We start from the raw sequence: 20,600 nt of genomic DNA, 5'->3' as shown, positions 1-20,600 counted from the left end.
TCACACATACCCTCATCTTTGCATGCAATTTGACAATTACAACTACAGTAGTAATGAAGGACATGACAGGTAGGGCTACAGTTTTTACCCACAATGTGCATTGTAGATCTGAGCAACATTAGTACAACCTCCAGGACTCCATGAGGACAATTTACACATGGTGAAGTGAGCATTGTTAATTTGTTTCCAGTGTGACATGGGGATTCCCATGTCACCTTCTTCAGGCTACTGTACTTCTGTCAGCAACATGCTAGGATTTTGGACCATCTTTTGTATTATTGTGGTATTGTGTATGTAACAAATTGATGTATGCATGACCTTGAGTGTGATCTGTGGGAATGAACTTAACGTTGGCCTACTATTGTATGACACCAGGTAACTGAGGTATACTATATGAGGAAAACCATTGAAGGTGATTAGGTCTCCTGCTTGTTCAATAGTTACTATGTTGCACAACTTCACCCATGCTATTGGAGTTGTCTGAGATCCTGATTTTCCAGTGGACAACTGTTGACAGTTCATGTGGCATTCATGCATATGGTGTGCTAAATATAGGAACCACTTTGATGGAGTTTGCTGCTGGGCCCTCTTGAGATCATGATAATGTTTTCTAATCACTGCTGTTGTTCAAGTGTGATCAGGAACAAGTAGTGACCCTATTTCTCTAGGTATTCGCATCATCATCCAAGGCAAATGAAAGAGACAGGGCAGAACCAAGTGGGGAAGCATCTGGCCATGGTACCTCCAGTCATGACACCACCGACACAGAGGGAACCAGTGGCTCAGAGGACGAGGGGAATGCCATGAAGGACACAGGATCAACATCAACATCTTTGGATTCTACCTTCTTTGGCCACTCCTTAGTGGTGGCAGACCCATCAGGAACTGCTCTTTTGCCATCCTTGTCTACCACCCCAATTTTATCGCCATCGTAACCACTCCCCCAAGAGGGTGGGTGTCTCCTTTGTCCCATCCACCTTATCCCTACCCCCTGTTACCCTGCTGCCTTGAGTCAGGAGGCTATTAACCTCCTGAGGAGTATCTCTGTGGGGCAGACTGCCATTGTGAATGCCATCCAGGGTTTGGCAAGCCAACTTCAGCAGACAAATGTGTATCTGGAAGGCATTCATAGTGACATGTCTAGCCTACAGAGATCTTTTCAGTCTCTGGCCTCCTCACTGACAGCAGCCATCCACCCCCCCACGAGACTCCCCTCACCACCTCCCTCTTCCCAAACCATATTCCCTGTTCCCCTGCCTGTCTTAAGCACATAGACACATCTGCATACACCCACCTCAACATGCACAAACAGCACACATAGACACAAACACCACAAGTCACACCGGCATGCAGGCACTCAACAGTCAGCCACAGACACCACAACAGCCACCATTTCCACAGGCACCCCCACTACCTCCACTGACTCACACACCACAACCACCATACCCACAGATACCACCAGAACACCCAGCGGCACATTCACCACACCCACCATACACCCAGACTACATCTCACAACCCACAGACCCACACACCTCAGACAACATATCCCCAGACACCACAACACCTACAGATGCATCCACCACATCACCCATACCCCCAAACACTATCCCAACACACACAGACACATCCACCACATCCACCATACCTGCGGACACCACCCCAACACACACAGACACATCCGTAAGATTCACAATACTCACAGACACCATCCCAATAGACACACAGCCATCACTCCCACATCACCCAGCACCTCTACCACACAGCCCCCAAAACACGTAAATGCGAACACTCACACACACAGCAGACACCACACAAACACCAGCATACCTCACACACGCACACACCCATGGCATCAACACCCACAGACAAGACCACCACTCCTTCAACCCTCCTATCCCCAGTCCCTTCTGAAGACCCTACCCGTTTCCCCAAAGGCAGTTTCCTTTTCGACCTTGTCCTTTCCCATGTTACCTACAAACCCCTTCCAAACCCAAGAGACCCTTACCCACATCCCAACCCATCCCTTCCACATCCAAATCCTTCCCATCACAGATGCCCCGTGCAAGCACCCATACCACTCCCCCAAAGAAGAAGCCCACCCCTCCGAAGAAAAATCCCCCCTCCCAAACCCACAAATCTCAAATCCTACCCCATTCTACCCAAGCATGATCCCTGAGGTGCCATCCTGTGGAGGTTCCCTGGCAGTGATTGGATTCAAGCTTGGGCACAGTAATGTGCATGGACTAATATGAACTGGTCAATGGCCTTTGATCTGATTAATTTTGATTGAATATTTCCAAGTTTTTGTTTGGGTACACATTTATCCTTCCATTATTTTTCTACCTTTTTGTTGTTCCCGAGTAATTTGTGTTGTATGCCTACAGCTTGTGTGTTTAACCTGGAGTGTTGATCCATCATTGGCTGTGTTTGGCAAAATCTGACTTTATGGACAGTGCTGGTGTGACCCAGGATAAGGGTAGATGTTCACTGTATGGATATGTGTTTGTTAATCCAATTGGGGTGTCATTGCTTTGTGTTATGTTTGCTATGGAAAGTATTTCATCTTAGGTTGGCCAATGTCAGCATGTGTGTGTTAATCTTGTCCTCCTGATTTGGATTATATATTTGTCTCATGTGTGGGAGCTAGAGTTTTGTTTGTCCACACATGAAGGGTGTTTAAATGTGCTACCTTCCTTTACATTTGACTGACCATATGTCCATGTTGATGTGTGTACCTTGCAGCTACTTAATCTACATGTATGACCCATGCTGTTGCTGGTGCATTTGCTTCCTTGACTTTTATTTACATAGGTGGCAGATTGACATGTAACTTTGCTCTACTTTTGTTTGTCCCTGAGATAGATGTAGGGCCAGTTCCTGTGTAAATTGTGTTTAGGCTTGTGCAAAGTTTAATGTGCACCAAGGAAGCAACCTTCCAAGAGAGCTCCTGATGGCCCCATCCCTATTGTGCAGGTATTGTTTTCATTGTGAGTTTTAGATATTTGTCTCACAAAATTTTGTGCATCCCATTGACCTTCCATTGAGTTGTAATGTGGGTGATATGTGTGAGTCCATGACACAGGTATTTCTTGTGAGGGGTATTTGTGTTCCATGACACATCCATACATATGTGTCTACAATCTGACAAAAGTCCATCACACAGGAGCATTGTGAGAGTTGAACTGGAAGATGTGATGTTGTTGTGGTTTTGCAGTTGTGTGACACAATGTTCTGTATACTTCACTGTCCCTGTGCCTAAGATAAGTGAACATGTGTTTTTGTAGAGTGTGACAGTTCTGTGTCAGTTAGTTGTGAATGTGTCATTTGATGTGAATGTCTCCGACCCGTGACACGGTAACAAGTGTACCTGGTCCACATAGCGTGACCCCCATAACATGTGGATGGCAGTATGATGATCAATTGCTGTGCTTGATGACACAGGTAAGTGTATGTTCTCACTGTCGGTTGCATCAGCGGCAATGTTGATTTTGGGCTCCTTCCACGAGCAGCATCAGGATGTGTGTGATGGGCTCCATGGCAGTACAGGACATGTGACGCTTCCTGCAGGTGAGTTCCTTCCTTTATACTCTCCGTTTCTGCCTGCTGGTACATGGTGGTTGGACCACCACAGTCACATTCGTGGAAGTCAACATCATAATATATCCAGCGGAAACACTGGCTCCGATGGCCTGATTGGCCTTTCTCGCCACTGCATCAGTCTGGTGGTGCCAGCTGGACTGCAGAGGTTTTTCAGAGGTCTTTCGTCTATTGAACCGCATTGTAATTTGGTGGTCTGACGGCCAAGCCGATGTCAGTCAGACTGGCGCCGCTTCCATGGCAGTCCATGGACCGTCAAACTTGTAATCAGGCGCATAGTCAGTATCCTATGTTTGTCTTGGGGATAGTATATGGATATATTGCTTCTATATGATTGGTCTTAAGAGTAATCCGGAAGGTCAAAGGTCATTTTGTTGTGCTTCATGGACACTTCATGGACACTTTTCCCAGGATATCGTTAATAGTTTGTGGACTAATAGTTTGTATTTGTGTGGAAGAAACAGTTCTCACTGTGACAGCAAGTCTGGAGTGTTGTGTGAACTGTACTAACGTCCTGTATTAGGTGACTGTGTAATTTAACACACCAACCTCCTCAGCAAGTATGAAGTTGTCATGTCGAGGAGCCAAATTGACTATGTAGTCCTTGCATTATTTAGAGGCCCCAAAAGGACATTTCTGTGCATATGTGGCAAATGACCAGCAAACCAACTCTGATGGACCCGGTAAGTTAAAGGGATTTTCAAATCTTGCTAACCCTTAAAGTGTGCCAGTGGATCTATTGCTATATACACACAAAACTGCCCTGAGGCAGCATTGAAAGGCTTGAACTCCACCCATGAGAAAACGTCTTAAAGGCTTACGCTGCATGTGCAGCTATTATGAAAGTGACTATCCTCCATCGGGGTAGTCACTTTCATAATAGCTTCAAGAAACTGAATGACTTCTATACTGTAATTGGCCCCTCTCACAATAGGTGCCACCACAGTGAACAGATTCAACTGAAAGTTGGAATGAAAGAATTACAAAACCCACAGAATGGGGAACAACATTTTATGAGTCCAGCTTGACAAACCTATGGAAATAGGTGATCCCTTATCCCCGGTAGGCTGTAACCATACTTCCTACAGATGTCTCCATAATGACGTGATAATGGTTAACATGTGTTTGAATAGTGAAAAAATTACTCAAAGCGTAACTATAAGATACCTGTCCTGGAATGGGCGCCAAATGCTGGAAAAGCTGTGACTTTTGCTTAGTTCTACAAGGTGTACTTTCCCACCCATGGGTGACACAGGTGAACTTGGTTCAATGCACCAGTGATGAACCTGAAAATCAGATTATTGTGACCTCTACTCAATGTATTATTGAAATAGAATTATTGTGTTTGGGTTACTAACAATCCCTATGAAGGGATCAATGGCAACGCTGTAACAGTCACAAATCTATTTTGTTGTTTACTATATCACACACACACTGCACTAAGAAGACTAAGCACTTTTAAGTAAAAGTATTTATTACTACAAGAACAATGTGTTTCTTAGTACATCTAAAACAACTACACAGAATAAAATAAATCCGGAAAAATGCACATTATAAATAACGAGAGTAAAATGAACATTTCTAGCATGATTAACATGTCATATAGAATCTAACACTCTAATATCTGTTTCTATGCATTACACTAAGAGGCCATGGAAGGCAGAACAACTTGCAGTCTAGAGTTTCTTAGGGAGAAGAGATGCACTGCATACCTTGTTGACAACAAAGACTACTTTTATCAGCCGAGGGGTGAAGACAGGGTTCTCTGTGAAGGGCAACACATGCTGCAGTAGTGGTCTTCTTCCAAGTCTCAGCGTTATTGAACTCAGGCTTTAGGCAAGATGTGGCATCTGTGAAGTGCGAAGTGTGCGGGCAGTAGGTGAAACCATCTCTGGCAAAATCCCATGTGATAAGGCGGGTGAACTATCTCTCGTGACAGTGGTCACATGCCAGTCCTGATATACTAAAAAGGAATTTCAGAAATAAGTTTAGGAATGTCTGACATAGATTATGTGCTTCAAGATGTGTGTTACAAATGTTTCCTTGTGAACATATAAGGGAAAAAGATGTCAATTTAGGCTACATTATTTAGGTTATATGTCTGTATGTATTCTCATTTAACTGTGACATGGCAAAAATTAAACATTTGTCCGAGACAAATGTCACATCAGGTGTTATATCTATGTCACTAGTTACATGACTTGACATGTTTACAGTTCTTAGAAAAATAAGGTCAGATGACATCTGTGTCAAAATGGGAGACATAAGACTGGTCCTCCATTAATCAGGAAAGATGGCATCTTCAATTGTCTAAGACTGAGAAGATGGCGACCTGCATTACCTACGATGAAATCAGGACCTACATAAAATTGAGTCGGACCTTAGGGGCTTTACGTCAAGCTATAAGGAAAAAAATAGGTTCATAAAAATGAGCATTCGAAAGATACACGTAAGCTGTTAGAAATGGGGTCTTTTTTGGCAGTCAGGTTACCTCCATCCAAGTAAAGACCCTCACTCTAGTCAGGGTAAGTCACACACAATCCAACTTATCCTGTGCCCACCCTCTGGTAACTTGGCACTGAGCAGTCAGGCTTAACTTAGAAGGCAATGTGTAAATTATTTGGGCAATAAAGCATACAATAACACAGTATAGCACCACAAAAATACACCCACACAGTGTTTAGAAAAATATATAATATGTATCTGATAAGATGCAGGTCAAAACGATTAAAATGCAATAAGTGTATGTTGAGATATCACTGAAAGGTGATATAAAGTGTCTTAAGTCTTTTAAAAGCAAACAAAGGTGGTCATTCTGACCCTGGCGGTCAAAGACCGCCAGGGCGGAGGACCGCGGGAGCACCGCCGACAGGCCGGCGGTGCTCCAATGGGGATTCCGACCGCGGCGGTAAAGCCGCGGTCGGACCGGCACCACTGGCGGGCTCCCGCCAGTGTACCGCCGCCCCATTGAATCCTCCACGGCGGCGCAGCTTGCTGCACCGCCGCGGGGATTCTGACCCCCCCTACCGCCATCCAGATCCCGGCGGTCCGACCGCCGGGATCCGGATGGCGGTAGGGGGGGTTGTGGGGCCCCTGGGGGCCCCTGCAGTGCCCATGCCACTGGCATGGGCATTGCAGGGGCCCCCGTAAGAGGGCCCCTACATGTATTTCACTGTCTGCTGCACAGACAGTGAAATACGCGACGGGTGCAACTGCACCCGTCGCACAGCTTCCACTCCGCCGGCTCGATTCCGAGCCGGCTTCATCGTGGAAGCCTCTTTCCCGCTGGGCTGGCGGGCGGTCTGAAGGCGACCGCCCGCCAGCCCAGCGGGAAAGTCAGAATTACCGCCGCGGTCTTTCGACCGTGGAACGGTAACCTGACGGCGGGACTTTGGCGGGCGGCCTCCGCCGCCCGCCAAGGTCAGAATGAGGGCCAAAGTCTCTTTCAAACACAAAAAAATACGTGAAATATCTCAGCAAAGAACCGCAGAGGAGGAGATGCGTGGAAACAATGGGGTGTGCGTCTATTTCTTGAGCCGCCCCAGCGATGCGTCATTTAGTTTTCACGCAGGGACGGCTGCGCATCGATTTCCAGTACTCGGTCATAGATCCTCTTCGGGTTTTGGGGTTTTCAGACGACCCGGGGACGATGCGTGGATTTCCGGTGCTGGCAGGACGAAATCACAGGAGCTGCGTCGATCCGGTTGGCGTTGCATCGAATTTTCTACTGCACTGCAGGCGCTGCGTCGATTTCTCTCTGGAAGTTGGGCTGCTTCGTTCCAGATCGGCTGTGCGTTGACCCGGAAGGGCCGTGTGTCGAATTTCCGGTCACTACGCTGGTGCTGCATCGATTTTCTCGTTCCGAAGTCAGGCTGCGTCGTTCCGGTTTGGCATGCAGTGAAATTTTCCCCGTAGTGCAGGCTGTGCATCATTTCTGGCAGGCTGTGCGTCGAATTTTGCCGCACAAGGAGTACTTCTTGAAGAGATGAAGTCTTTTTGGTCCTGAGACTTCAGGGAACAGGATGCAAGCTCTATTCAAGCCCTTGAAGAGCACTTATTCACCACAGCCAGAGAACAGGAAGACAGCAAGGCAACAGCAAGGCAGCAGTCCTTCACAGAAAGCAGACAGTCGAGTCCTTTGAGCAGCCAGGCAGGTCTTCTTGGCAGGATGCAGGTTCTGACTCAGGTTCTCTTCTCCAGGAAGTGTCTGAGTTGGTAGGGCAGAGGCCCTGAATAAATACCTAAATGTGCCTTTGAAATGGGGGAGACCAAAGAGTGGCTTAGAAGTGCACAAGGTCCCCTTCAGTTCAATCCTGTCTGCCAGGGTCCTAGTACGGGGTGTGGCAGTCCTTTGTGCGAGGGCAGGCTACTGTCCTTTGACATTCAAGTGTCAGACCCTCCCAGCCCAGGAAGACCCATTCAAAATGCAGATGTATGCAAGTGAGGCTGAGTATCCTGTGTTTGGGGTCTGTCTGAGTGAATGCACAAGGGAGCAGCCACTGAACCTAGCCAGACGTGGATTGTAAGGCACAGAAGGATTTAAGTGCAGGGAACTGCTCACTTTCTAAAAGTGGCACTTCTAAAATAGTACTAATAAATCCATCTTCATCAGTCAGTGGGATTTTGTATTACATTTTGGCCATACTAAATATGACCTTCCTACTCCTTTCAGATCAGAAGCTACCACTCAAACAATGCATGAGGGCGGCCCCAATGTTAGCCTTTGAAGGGAGCAGGCCTCACAGCAGTGTAAAAACTAATTTAGGAGTTTTACACTACCAGGACGGGTAAACTACAAAGGTACATGTCCTGCCTTTTGCCTACACAGCACCCTGCCCTACGGGTTACCTATTGCATACCTTAGGGGTGGCGTATATGTAGAAAAAGGGGAGTTTTAGGCTTGGAAAGTACTTTTAAATGCCAAGTCGAATTGGCAGTCAAACTGCACACACAGGCCTTGCAACAGCAGGCCTGCGACAAGGATAAGGGGCTACTTAAGTGGGTGGCACAATCAGTGCTGCAGGCCCACTAGTAGCATTTAATCTACAGGCCCTGGGCACATATAGTGCACTCTACTAGGGACCTATAAGTAAATTAAATAGTCCAATTGGGTAAGATCCAATGTTACCATGTTTAAAGGGGGAGAGCATATTCACTTTAGCACTGGTTAGCAGTGGAAAAGTGTGCAGAGTCTTAAAACCAGCAAAAACAATAAAAAGTGGAGGGAGACAGGCAAAAGGTTAGGGGTGACCACCCTAAGGCTGTCAGGTCCAACATGTGTCCCCCCCAGCTGAAAGTGGGGAGAGCTACCCAACCTCCTGGGAGATCCCATCGCAAAGGCAGAAATACCTGGAGAGACCATCAGCACTGGCGTGGTCAATCCCCGGGCAATGCTCCACCGTAAAGTCCATCCCCTGTAGGGAAATGGACCTCCTCAAGAGTTCAGGATTTTTACCCTTCATCTGCCATCTGAGGGGCCTGTGGTTTGTCTGAACCCGGAAGTGAGTCCCAAACAGGTATGGTCTTAGCTTCTTCAGTGCCCAGACCACAGCAAATGCTTCTCTTTCAATAGCACTCCACCTCTGTTCCCGTGGTAATAGTCTTCTGCTAATAAAGACTATTGGTTGGTCTAGGCCCTCCTCATTTAGCTGTGATAGGACAGCCCCTATGCCATGCTCTGAAGCGTCTGTCTGCACGATAAATTCCTTGGAGTAGTCAGGAGCAAAGTCTTAAAACCAGCAAAAGCAGTATCTAAAAAGTGGGGGGAGGCAGGCAAAAATTTAGCGGTGACCACCCTAAGGCTGCCAGGTCTAACATCAGCCAACCAACATGGATGGTAAAGATCCTATGTACCAGGGAAGGAAGAATATGAATCAAGCAAATATGAGTTGCAGTAAACCGAGTCTCAGGGAAGCAATAGTCTAGCTGTAAACCCCCTGTAAATTCTTGGTTAGCACAGAGTAGGGCTCTCGCAACCAAGCAGCTTCCACTTCTTGGTAGGCATGACCTCAAAACTGAGCTGATGCTCCTATCTGCGAAGGTACTGCTGTCATCCCTCAGGGGCTTCACGCTTGTCTTCCAGCAGGAAGGGGGTCTAGTTCAAGACTGTTCTCTATCTATCTATCTATCTATCTATCTATCTATCTATCTATCTATCTATCTATCTATCTATCTATCTATCTATCTATCTAGCTATATGGCTTCCATTCACATAAAAGTTCCCCTTATGATGAAGGTGTAACAGAAGAATGTGTGGCATCTTTAAAAAAAATCTGTGATATCGGAGGTCTGCTGTTGATAACATTTGAGAGAAGTATCAGTAAATAGCTACACCTGGATCACATTTAACCCAGTAAATTCAAAGTGTTACCAACAGTACCAAAATAACAGCCAGTATCTACAGGTCCTATGTTCAGCTCATTAAGCTCAGAGTGAAATAAAGATATCCCAGCTCGGGTGAGGTGCCCGACAGAAGTATAGCGCCATTATGTGGCACTTTTTTATATATTAAACCTCTTTGTCTCAAGGCACATTCATCTTGCGCTCTTTGAACACTGATGGGCAGTGCCTAATGTGAGCCAGTGGTTGCCAGTAGGGAAACTATTTTATCTCCTCAAACATTTAGGGCCAGATGTAGGAAAGCTTTAGCGACTCGCAAACGGCGAAAAACGCCGTTTGCGAGTCGCTAAAGCCCATCTGGTATGTAGAAATGTATTTTGCGAGTCGGAACCGACTCGCAAAATGCATTTCCGAGGCGCAAATAGGAAGGGGTGTTCCCTTCCTATTTGCGAGTCGCACTGGTATGCAATTCCATTTGCGACCGCAAAAGCGGTCGCAAATGGACTCGCAGTTACCATCCACTTGAAGTGGATGGTAACCCAGTCGCAAACGGGAAGGGGTCCCCATGGGACCCCTTCCCCTTTGTGTCTGGCCTAAAAAATAATTTTTCAGAGCAGGCAGTGGTCCAATGGACCACTACCTGCCCTGAAAAATACCGAAACAAAAGGTTTCGGTTTATTTTTCAAAGTGCAGCTCGTTTTCCTTTAAGGAAAACGGGTTGCACTTTGAAAAAAAAAAAATGCTTTATTTAAAAGCAGTCACGGACATGGAGGTCTGCTGTTCCCAGCAGGCCTCCATGTCCATGAGTGCCCTAAATCGCTATGGGGTCGCAAATTGCGACCCACCTCATTAATACTAATGAGGTGGGTCTTTGCGACCCCATAGCGACTCGCAGAAGGTGTCTGAGACACCTTTTTACATCCCAAATTGCGACTTGCAATTTGCGAGTCGCAGGGACTCGCAAATTGCAAGTCGCAATTTGGGACATTGCTACATCTGGCCCTTAGAGAGGACAAAAGGGAAAAATAAACAAACTGGAAAGGAGGAGGAAAAGAAAGACAGAAAAACCATCGCACATGGAAAAACAGGCACCTGCAAGAGTGAGATGAACAAGCAGGGAGTGTCTGGTGGTGGATTAAAGAGGCTTGAAGAAGATTCAAGACTACACAGCCTTGGTCCTTGGTATTTTGCATGCCAACGTTTAATAATAGCTTCCGGCATGGACTTCTGAACAGCCCAAAGGGCAGCGGGCACTCTCCTTTGCAAATTTGGCACTGCTGTAGGCTCATGAACAAGGTGACCAGATGTCCGGATTGCCCCGGACAGTCCTGGTTTTCAGAGTACTGTCCCGGTGCCCTGAACGTTTCCCTAATTTTGAATACATTTCACATTTTTGGGGGCTGTTAGAAATGGGGTTTCTGGTTGGCTAGGGTATGCACCTCAGCCAGGCAGAACTTACCCACTCTAGTCAGGGCAAGGGAGTTACACGTCCAAGATAACCCCTGCTCACCCCCTTGGTAGCTTGGCACGAGCAGTCAGGCTTAACCCGGAGGCAATGCGTAAAGCGTTTGCACAACACACACATACATGTGACGCAATATCCCCACCACAAAGGAAACACAACACCAGATTATATGAAAATACACTGTATTGTACACAACGTAATTATTAGACCAACATCACATAACAGTACTATCCTGCTACCTTAGCAGTTGTCAGAACACGTTACACATTAATTACTCTGCAAACTAGCAGTAGTCACACATAACACACAGGTTACTCAGTATTCTGCAACATAAGCAGTAGTCAGGAAACACGTTATCACATTAGCACACTTGTCATAAGAATATCATAAAACGCCCATAGTAGGAACATTAGAAAACCTATGGCAAGTTAAGCAAACATATTAGCAAGTCATGCCCATAAAAGGAACATGTGCACACATATGTAAACACATCATAGGACAGGCAGGCAATATAACATAATTACAAAGTCTGTAAAAAGAACTTTAAATCAACGTTACATTAGTCCGTTTTAAAGTACCTGAAAAATGATGAAAAGGCACCTCCAGTGCCTAAAACAAAGAAGAAAGGGGCCCCCAGCGCTCCTCTGCGCAATGAGGGGGCCTCCTTGGAACCTTGGGGAAGAGGGGGGCGGCACGCACCCCCTCGGTATTGCTGTGGGGTCCCTCCTGGGGCCCGCGATCACTGGGGGCTCCCCCGGGCCTCCACCGGCCCTCCTGTGGGGGGCCCAGGTCGCCCAATCCTTTTAGGAAGGAGGGGGGCGCCACGCACCCCCTCCAATTCAAATGCGGGCCCCTCCTGGGACCCGCAACCTTTGTGGGGCCCCCCGGCCTTGTCTGGCTCTCCTCAATAGGGGGGGAGCCCAGAAAAATCAGTGCTGGCCCACACAAGGGTTGCAGTGGGGCAGGGAGCCTCCGACGAGGCTTCCTCTCCTGCCCACCTTCGTGCTGGATGCTGCAACCCGTCTGGGCTGCAGCCGAAGGCAGGCACCCAAGTAGGTGCCTGCTTGTGCCCCGGGGGCGCTCCCTAGAGCGAACCTCGCCCCGGGGGCACTCTAGGAGCGCGTCGCTCCGATATTTTAGTGTGAAGATGCCCCGGGGGCACGGAGAGGAGCGCGCCGGCTCCTCTCTTCCTCCTGGGGCTACCAACAGCGCGCTCCGACGCGCTTGAGGTATTTAAAGGGGCCCTGCTGCGGCGGTGATTTTCTTGACACAGAAACGCGCTCCAGGAAGCGCGAGGGCACCATTTGAAGCCCGGGCTGCGGCGGTGATTTTCTTTGGTCCAAGAAAAGCGCCTTCAAAGCGCGCTAGCACCTCAGCAGCTTCACCCATTTAAAAGAAGCCTTTTTCCCTTAAAACATCCTGGGCAAGGATGTAAAAGATCGTTGCAGGGGTCAGGGGCCACAGCACCCTGCCCCTGGGAACAACTAAGCAAGAAGGAGCACAGGGCTGGTGGGCCCAGCTACAGGCCAGCACAAGGGGTGCAGATGGTGGCAGTTCCTCCTAGTGACCAGGCAGGTCACAGGTCAGCACAGCAGCAGCAGTCCATGGCGGTTTCCTGGTGAGTCCATTCATCAGCGTTCTGTGTCCAGTTCCAAGTTCCAAGAATGTTCAAATTGTGGGGAAAATTCCCCTGTACTTATAGTCCTTTTTTTACAGTGTTTTACAATGACAGGGAGAGGAGGTTCCAGCCAGTTACAACTGGTTCTGGGAGTGCCCCCTCTCTCCTTTCAGCACAGGCTCCAAACATCAGTGGGGGGTTAACGACCCTATTGTGTGAGGCCAGGGCACAGCCTTTACAAATGTAGGTGTGCCCCGCCTCTCCCTTCTCTCAGCCCAGGGAGACTATTCAGTATGTAGATGCACCTCAGTGACACCTCCACCCTCCCTGTGTACAGGCTGTCTGAAAAGTATGCACAAAGCCCCAACTGTCACTCTGCCCAGACGTGGATTGGAGTCAAGCTGCAAAACACCAGAATCATAAGCACAGATAAATGCGCACTTTCTAGAAGTGGCATTTCTGTGATAGTAATAAAAAATACACCCACACCAGTAAGCAGTATTTATTATCACCATCACAACCATACCAAACACGCCTACGCTAGCCCTCATAAATCAGAAAATACCCCTACACATAAGGCAGGGCATTTCTAATGCAATCCTATGAGAAGGCAGCACTCACAGCAGTGAGACACCAAGTTAGGCTGTTTGTCACTACCAGGACAGGCCATGCAATATGGCACATGTCCTGCCTTTCTACATACATGGCACCCTGCCCACAGGGCGTACTTTAGGGGTGACTTACATGTAGTAAAAGGGGAGTCCTGGGCCTGGCAAGTAAATTTAGATGCCAGGTCCCTGTGGCAGAAAACTGCGCACACAGGCCCTGCGCTAGCAGGCCTGAGACAGGTTTGAAAGTCTACTTCAGTGGGTGGCGCAAGCAGCGCTGCAGGCCCACTAGTAGTATTTAATTTACAGGCCCTGGGTATAGAGATACCACTGTACAAGGGACTTATAGGTAAATTAAATATGCCAATCAGGTATAAGCCAATCATACCAACTTTAGATGGGAGAGCACCTGCACTTTAACACTGGTCAGCAGTGATAAAGTGCTCAGAGTCCTAGAGCCAACAGCGAAAGGTCAGAAAAACCAGGAGGAAGGAGGCAAAAAGACTAGGGATGACCATGCGTATGGCCAAAAGTCCAACACAACCCCCTACCAGCCAAAATCCAGGGGAGAACAATCAATACCTTGATGTACTTTCCTGATTGGGGCGATAGAACAAGGACCCAGGCCCACAACAGCAGGGGCATGTTCCAGTTCTACGCCTTCCTGACTCCACTGGGATCTCTCTGTCAATGCGTCCCAGGCAGCCTAGACCAACCCACGGGGATTCTCTAGCTGCCAATGGCCAGAACCAGGCCCCAGGCCATCTAGGAGCCTCTGGTCTCTGAAACCATAATGAGTGGGGGGCGGTAGCCCCAGGTGCAAAGCAACCTGTCTCCACTCCATTTCCGATCAGTTCAGGGGCTCTACCCTGCCCCTGATCCACCAACCTAGGGTCCGCACCCATAGGTTCTACAGGGGCTAGAGGCGAGGCTCTCCTCCCTCTACCCCTCCTTCTAGGATCCCGCCCTCCTCTCCTAGGAGGGGTATCACCAGAATCCACACTTGCCAGGGTGCTGGGTACAGCAGCCCTGCACAACTTTCTCGCCAGCCCAGGATCACTACCTGGCGACTGACCACCCAACCTAGGGACGACACCCTTGGGTTGCACCGGGGTCCAGGGCGGGCTTCCCCCTCCCTGACCCCCACTTCCAGAGTCCTGCATCTCCCCACCTCGGGAGAAGCCACCAGAAGTTTCACACAGGGGGGTGAGCACACTAACCGCCCCCCCAACCAGGTCAGAGTTTACCCCCTGAACCTGTCTATCTAGTCCAGGGACGACACCCTTAGACTGGACCATTGCCCAGCGAACCAGGACTTCCTTGGGAGCACACCTACCCCCTACCAGATCAGAGCTTACCCCCTGAATCTGGCAATCCAACCCAGAGTCACTACCCTGCGGTTGAACCACTGCCTGGCGCACCAGGACTTCCTGGGGAGCACACGTACTCCCCATCAGGTCAGAGTTTACCCCCTGAACCTGATCATCCAACCCAGAGTCACCACCCTGCGGTTGAATCATTGCCTGGCGCACCAGGACTTCCTGGGGGGCACACCTACCCCCCACCAGGGAAACACTTTCCCCAAGGGCCACACAAGAGTCTGGCTGGCGCAAGTCTCCTGACCTCTGCCCATCGGACAGAGTCTGGATTCCCCCCAGCCCAGAAATGGTCTCACCAAGGTCATTCCTGGGGGGCTCTGCACTCAGAGCTGACCCCTGACCCTCCAGGTTCTCCACTGGGGCCCGCAGCCCCCTCTCAACCCTATGCCTGGATTTCCGCCTCCTCCGCTGTAGAGCGAGACTACCAGACACCAGGACCGGCGGAACGCTATCACCAGCCACCCGCCTAAGTCCTAATGACAAAATGGGATCCTTCTGAACAGCTGGCCCTACGGCACAGGTTAGGCTCACCTCCTGGCGTTCACTCATGGAACCTTCAGGGGCCTGGGACGGTATCTTGGGCACCTTGGGCCTCAGCCCAGCCCCATTCCCTCTCCTCAGAGACGGGACATGGGGTCCCTCACCCATCCCAGTCCACTGGGACCTACCTGGGACACTCCATTCCTTTCCCACCACACCTTGTTGGGAAACACCTAGACCACTCTCATTAGGAACACCCCCTAATGTCACACCAGACCCTCTGGTACGCAACCAGAAGTCTGCCTCCTTTGCAAGCTCCCTGGGGTCAGAGAGCTCACACACTGACAAGTGTTGGCGTAACTCTGAAAAACAACAACGAAACAGGTGCTCTCTGAGAATCAGATTAAACAGCCCTTCAAAATTGTTTACTGTGCTACCCTTCACCCATCCATCTAGTGCAAGGCAGCAATCCTCCACAAACTCCTCCCAAGACTGGTGGGACAGTTTCTTACCACCCCTAAACCTTTTTCTGTATTCCTCAGGGGAAAAACCATACTTCATAATCAGTGTGTTCTTCACAGCGGAGTACCCCTCCCTGTCACTCTCTCCTAGAGTCAGTAGGGCATCCCTCCCCTCCTCAGGAATAAAACTCCCTAGGCCAGTTCCCCAATCCTTCTCAGGGATCCTGCGCTCTACCAGAGCCTTCTCATATTCCTTTAACCACTGACGTATGTCACCCCCCTCTTGGAACCTAGGTACCAGATCTATGGGTATGTGAGGAACATCTTTGCTACAGCACTGTACATTGCTGCCACCACTGGACTCCACCTGCAGCGCTGGTGAGTCCAGAACCTTCAGACTGCGCTCTAGAGCGAGTCTTTCTCTGGCAAAGGCCCTCTCTGCCTCTGCCATTCTCTCCTGTACTAAGGCCTTCTCTACCTCAGCCCTTCTCTCCTCAACAGCTAGGCGCGCTAACTGCAACTTCAGGCCCCTCTCTTCCCGCCTATCTCTTAGCTCATCAGGCGTCAAGGAATGAGAGGTAGCCCTGCTTCTTACACTGGGCCCAGCAAGGGACTCCCTATCACTGGGGCCTTCCCTGTCAACTGGCGTCCCCAACCGGTCATTCTCACCCTCCTGATCAGTCTCTCTACCACTCTCTAGGGATGAGGTCTGGGAGCCCTCCCATTGGGAACCCTCGCTACACTCAGGATCCTCTGGGTACCCCCTATGCACACTCCCTCCCTGGGTAAATGTCACAAACCTTTCAAAGAAATTCAGAGATCTCCTGAGGTCCCCTTCTACAGGCAGCCCTCTCTCTCTACAGAACCCCTCTAATTCCCCCTGCGTGTAAAACGGCAGGTCCTCTAAATCAAAGGTAAGCCCCATCTTGAAAAGGTACAAATAACTCAACTGTGACAACCACAATACCCAAGCGTGAGAACTGAAAACAGGAAAAATGACCAAAGAGAGAAAGTTAAGAGAAGCCAAACATGTGATGGTCTAAACGCAATCCTTGTAGTGAAATAATGAGTCACAATGGTATTGTGCAAGCGCAAGTCCTATCCTCACCGCTGACTTCCAATGTTAGAAATGGGGTTTCTGGTTGGCTAGGGTATGCACCTCAGCCAGGCAGAACTTACCCACTCTAGTCAGGGCAAGGGAGTTACACGTCCAAGATAACCCCTGCTCACCCCCTTGGTAGCTTGGCACGAGCAGTCAGGCTTAACCCGGAGGCAATGCGTAAAGCGTTTGCACAACACACACATACATGTGACGCAATATCCCCACCACAAAGGAAACACAACACCAGATTATATGAAAATACACTGTATTGTACACAACGTAATTATTAGACCAACATCACATAACAGTACTATCCTGCTACCTTAGCAGTTGTCAGAACACGTTACACATTAATTACTCTGCAAACTAGCAGTAGTCACACATAACACACAGGTTACTCAGTATTCTGCAACATAAGCAGTAGTCAGGAAACACGTTATCACATTAGCACACTTGTCATAAGAATATCATAAAACGCCCATAGTAGGAACATTAGAAAACCTATGGCAAGTTAAGCAAACATATTAGCAAGTCATGCCCATAAAAGGAACATGTGCACACATATGTAAACACATCATAGGACAGGCAGGCAATATAACATAATTACAAAGTCTGTAAAAAGAACTTTAAATCAACGTTACATTAGTCCGTTTTAAAGTACCTGAAAAATGATGAAAAGGCACCTCCAGTGCCTAAAACAAAGAAGAAAGGGGCCCCCAGCGCTCCTCTGCGCAATGAGGGGGCCTCCTTGGAACCTTGGGGAAGAGGGGGGCGGCACGCACCCCCTCGGTATTGCTGTGGGGTCCCTCCTGGGGCCCGCGATCACTGGGGGCTCCCCCGGGCCTCCACCGGCCCTCCTGTGGGGGGCCCAGGTCGCCCAATCCTTTTAGGAAGGAGGGGGGCGCCACGCACCCCCTCCAATTCAAATGCGGGCCCCTCCTGGGACCCGCAACCTTTGTGGGGCCCCCCGGCCTTGTCTGGCGCTCCTCAATAGGGGGGGAGCCCAGAAAAATCAGTGCTGGCCCACACGAGGGTTGCAGTGGGGCAGGGAGCCTCCGACGAGGCTTCCTCTCCTGCCCACCTTCGTGCTGGATGCTGCAACCCGTCTGGGCTGCAGCCGAAGGCAGGCACCCAAGTAGGTGCCTGCTTGTGCCCCGGGGGCGCTCCCTAGAGCGAACCTCGCCCCGGGGGCACTCTAGGAGCGCGTCGCTCCGATATTTTAGTGTGAAGATGCCCCGGGGGCACGGAGAGGAGCGCGCCGGCTCCTCTCTTCCTCCTGGGGCTACCAACAGCGCGCTCCGACGCGCTTGAGGTATTTAAAGGGGCCCTGCTGCGGCGGTGATTTTCTTGACACAGAAACGCGCTCCAGGAAGCGCGAGGGCACCATTTGAAGCCCGGGCTGCGGCGGTGATTTTCTTTGGTCCAAGAAAAGCGCCTTCAAAGCGCGCTAGCACCTCAGCAGCTTCACCCATTTAAAAGAAGCCTTTTTCCCTTAAAACATCCTGGGCAAGGATGTAAAAGATCGTTGCAGGGGTCAGGGGCCACAGCACCCTGCCCCTGGGAACAACTAAGCAAGAAGGAGCACAGGGCTGGTGGGCCCAGCTACAGGCCAGCACAAGGGGTGCAGATGGTGGCAGTTCCTCCTAGTGACCAGGCAGGTCACAGGTCAGCACAGCAGCAGCAGTCCATGGCGGTTTCCTGGTGAGTCCATTCATCAGCGTTCTGTGTCCAGTTCCAAGTTCCAAGAATGTTCAAATTGTGGGGAAAATTCCCCTGTACTTATAGTCCTTTTTTTACAGTGTTTTACAATGACAGGGAGAGGAGGTTCCAGCCAGTTACAACTGGTTCTGGGAGTGCCCCCTCTCTCCTTTCAGCACAGGCTCCAAACATCAGTGGGGGGTTAACGACCCTATTGTGTGAGGCCAGGGCACAGCCTTTACAAATGTAGGTGTGCCCCGCCTCTCCCTTCTCTCAGCCCAGGGAGACTATTCAGTATGTAGATGCACCTCAGTGACACCTCCACCCTCCCTGTGTACAGGCTGTCTGAAAAGTATGCACAAAGCCCCAACTGTCACTCTGCCCAGACGTGGATTGGAGTCAAGCTGCAAAACACCAGAATCATAAGCACAGATAAATGCGCACTTTCTAGAAGTGGCATTTCTGTGATAGTAATAAAAAATACACCCACACCAGTAAGCAGTATTTATTATCACCATCACAACCATACCAAACACGCCTACGCTAGCCCTCATAAATCAGACAATACCCCTACACATAAGGCAGGGCATTTCTAATGCAATCCTATGAGAAGGCAGCACTCACAGCAGTGAGACACCAAGTTAGGCTGTTTGTCACTACCAGGACAGGCCATGCAATATGGCACATGTCCTGCCTTTCTACATACATGGCACCCTGCCCACAGGGCGTACTTTAGGGGTGACTTACATGTAGTAAAAGGGGAGTCCTGGGCCTGGCAAGTAAATTTAGATGCCAGGTCCCTGTGGCAGAAAACTGCGCACACAGGCCCTGCGCTAGCAGGCCTGAGACAGGTTTGAAAGTCTACTTCAGTGGGTGGCGCAAGCAGCGCTGCAGGCCCACTAGTAGTATTTAATTTACAGGCCCTGGGTATAGAGATACCACTGTACAAGGGACTTATAGGTAAATTAAATATGCCAATCAGGTATAAGCCAATCATACCAACTTTAGATGGGAGAGCACCTGCACTTTAACACTGGTCAGCAGTGATAAAGTGCTCAGAGTCCTAGAGCCAACAGCGAAAGGTCAGAAAAACCAGGAGGAAGGAGGCAAAAAGACTAGGGATGACCATGCGTATGGCCAAAAGTCCAACAGGGGCAAAGTTGAAATTATCCTGCAAAGCAGAATTGAAGCTCTGCTCTTCTTTCCACTGGCAGGTCTAATTAAAGTAATTTTCTTTCAGGCAGACAAGAGGAGGTCGGCTGCATGCTTCCGGCAGGGGGAGAGAATGTGGGGAGATGGACAAGGTGTCTCAGGGTGGAGGTCCATAGCTAATGTTATGTAAACGTAGCCTTGTGTGAGCAAACACACATTACAAGGAGACGAAAAAGTAAGACTAGAGGTTTTTGTCCTAATTTTATGTCTGGTACGCCCGGTTTATCTTTCTCAAAATCTATCCACCCTCTTCATATTCATTCAGAGCTGAAAAATAAAGTTGTCTGGCATATATAGATTTTTTTTTTTACATTCTTACAGAAGGAATCTGTTATATGTGAATGGAACACATCTGTCGTGTGCACACACAAAATAAAAGTATCAAATCCACGTAGAGTGGACCTCACAACTGCACACAGAAAATGTTAATATTGAAAAAGATCTATTTAAAGTTGCTTGATTGACCAACTGAAAGAGTTACAAAAAGGTAAGAAAGATCTTGTATAACAAATCAGATCAATATTTTTTTACAACAACTGAATACCAGGGCAACAAAGTACCGCAAAAGACACCCTCTTGCCATAAATAAAGTACAAACCGGATTACACAATAGCAAATAAAAAGAAGTTAAAAAAGGCC

This window comes from Pleurodeles waltl, chromosome 9 (genome assembly GCF_031143425.1).
Source record: "Pleurodeles waltl isolate 20211129_DDA chromosome 9, aPleWal1.hap1.20221129, whole genome shotgun sequence".
Taxonomy (NCBI): Eukaryota; Metazoa; Chordata; class Amphibia; order Caudata; family Salamandridae; genus Pleurodeles; species Pleurodeles waltl.
The sequence above is the reverse complement of the archived record's forward strand: the minus strand, read 5'-3'. Positions refer to the sequence as shown.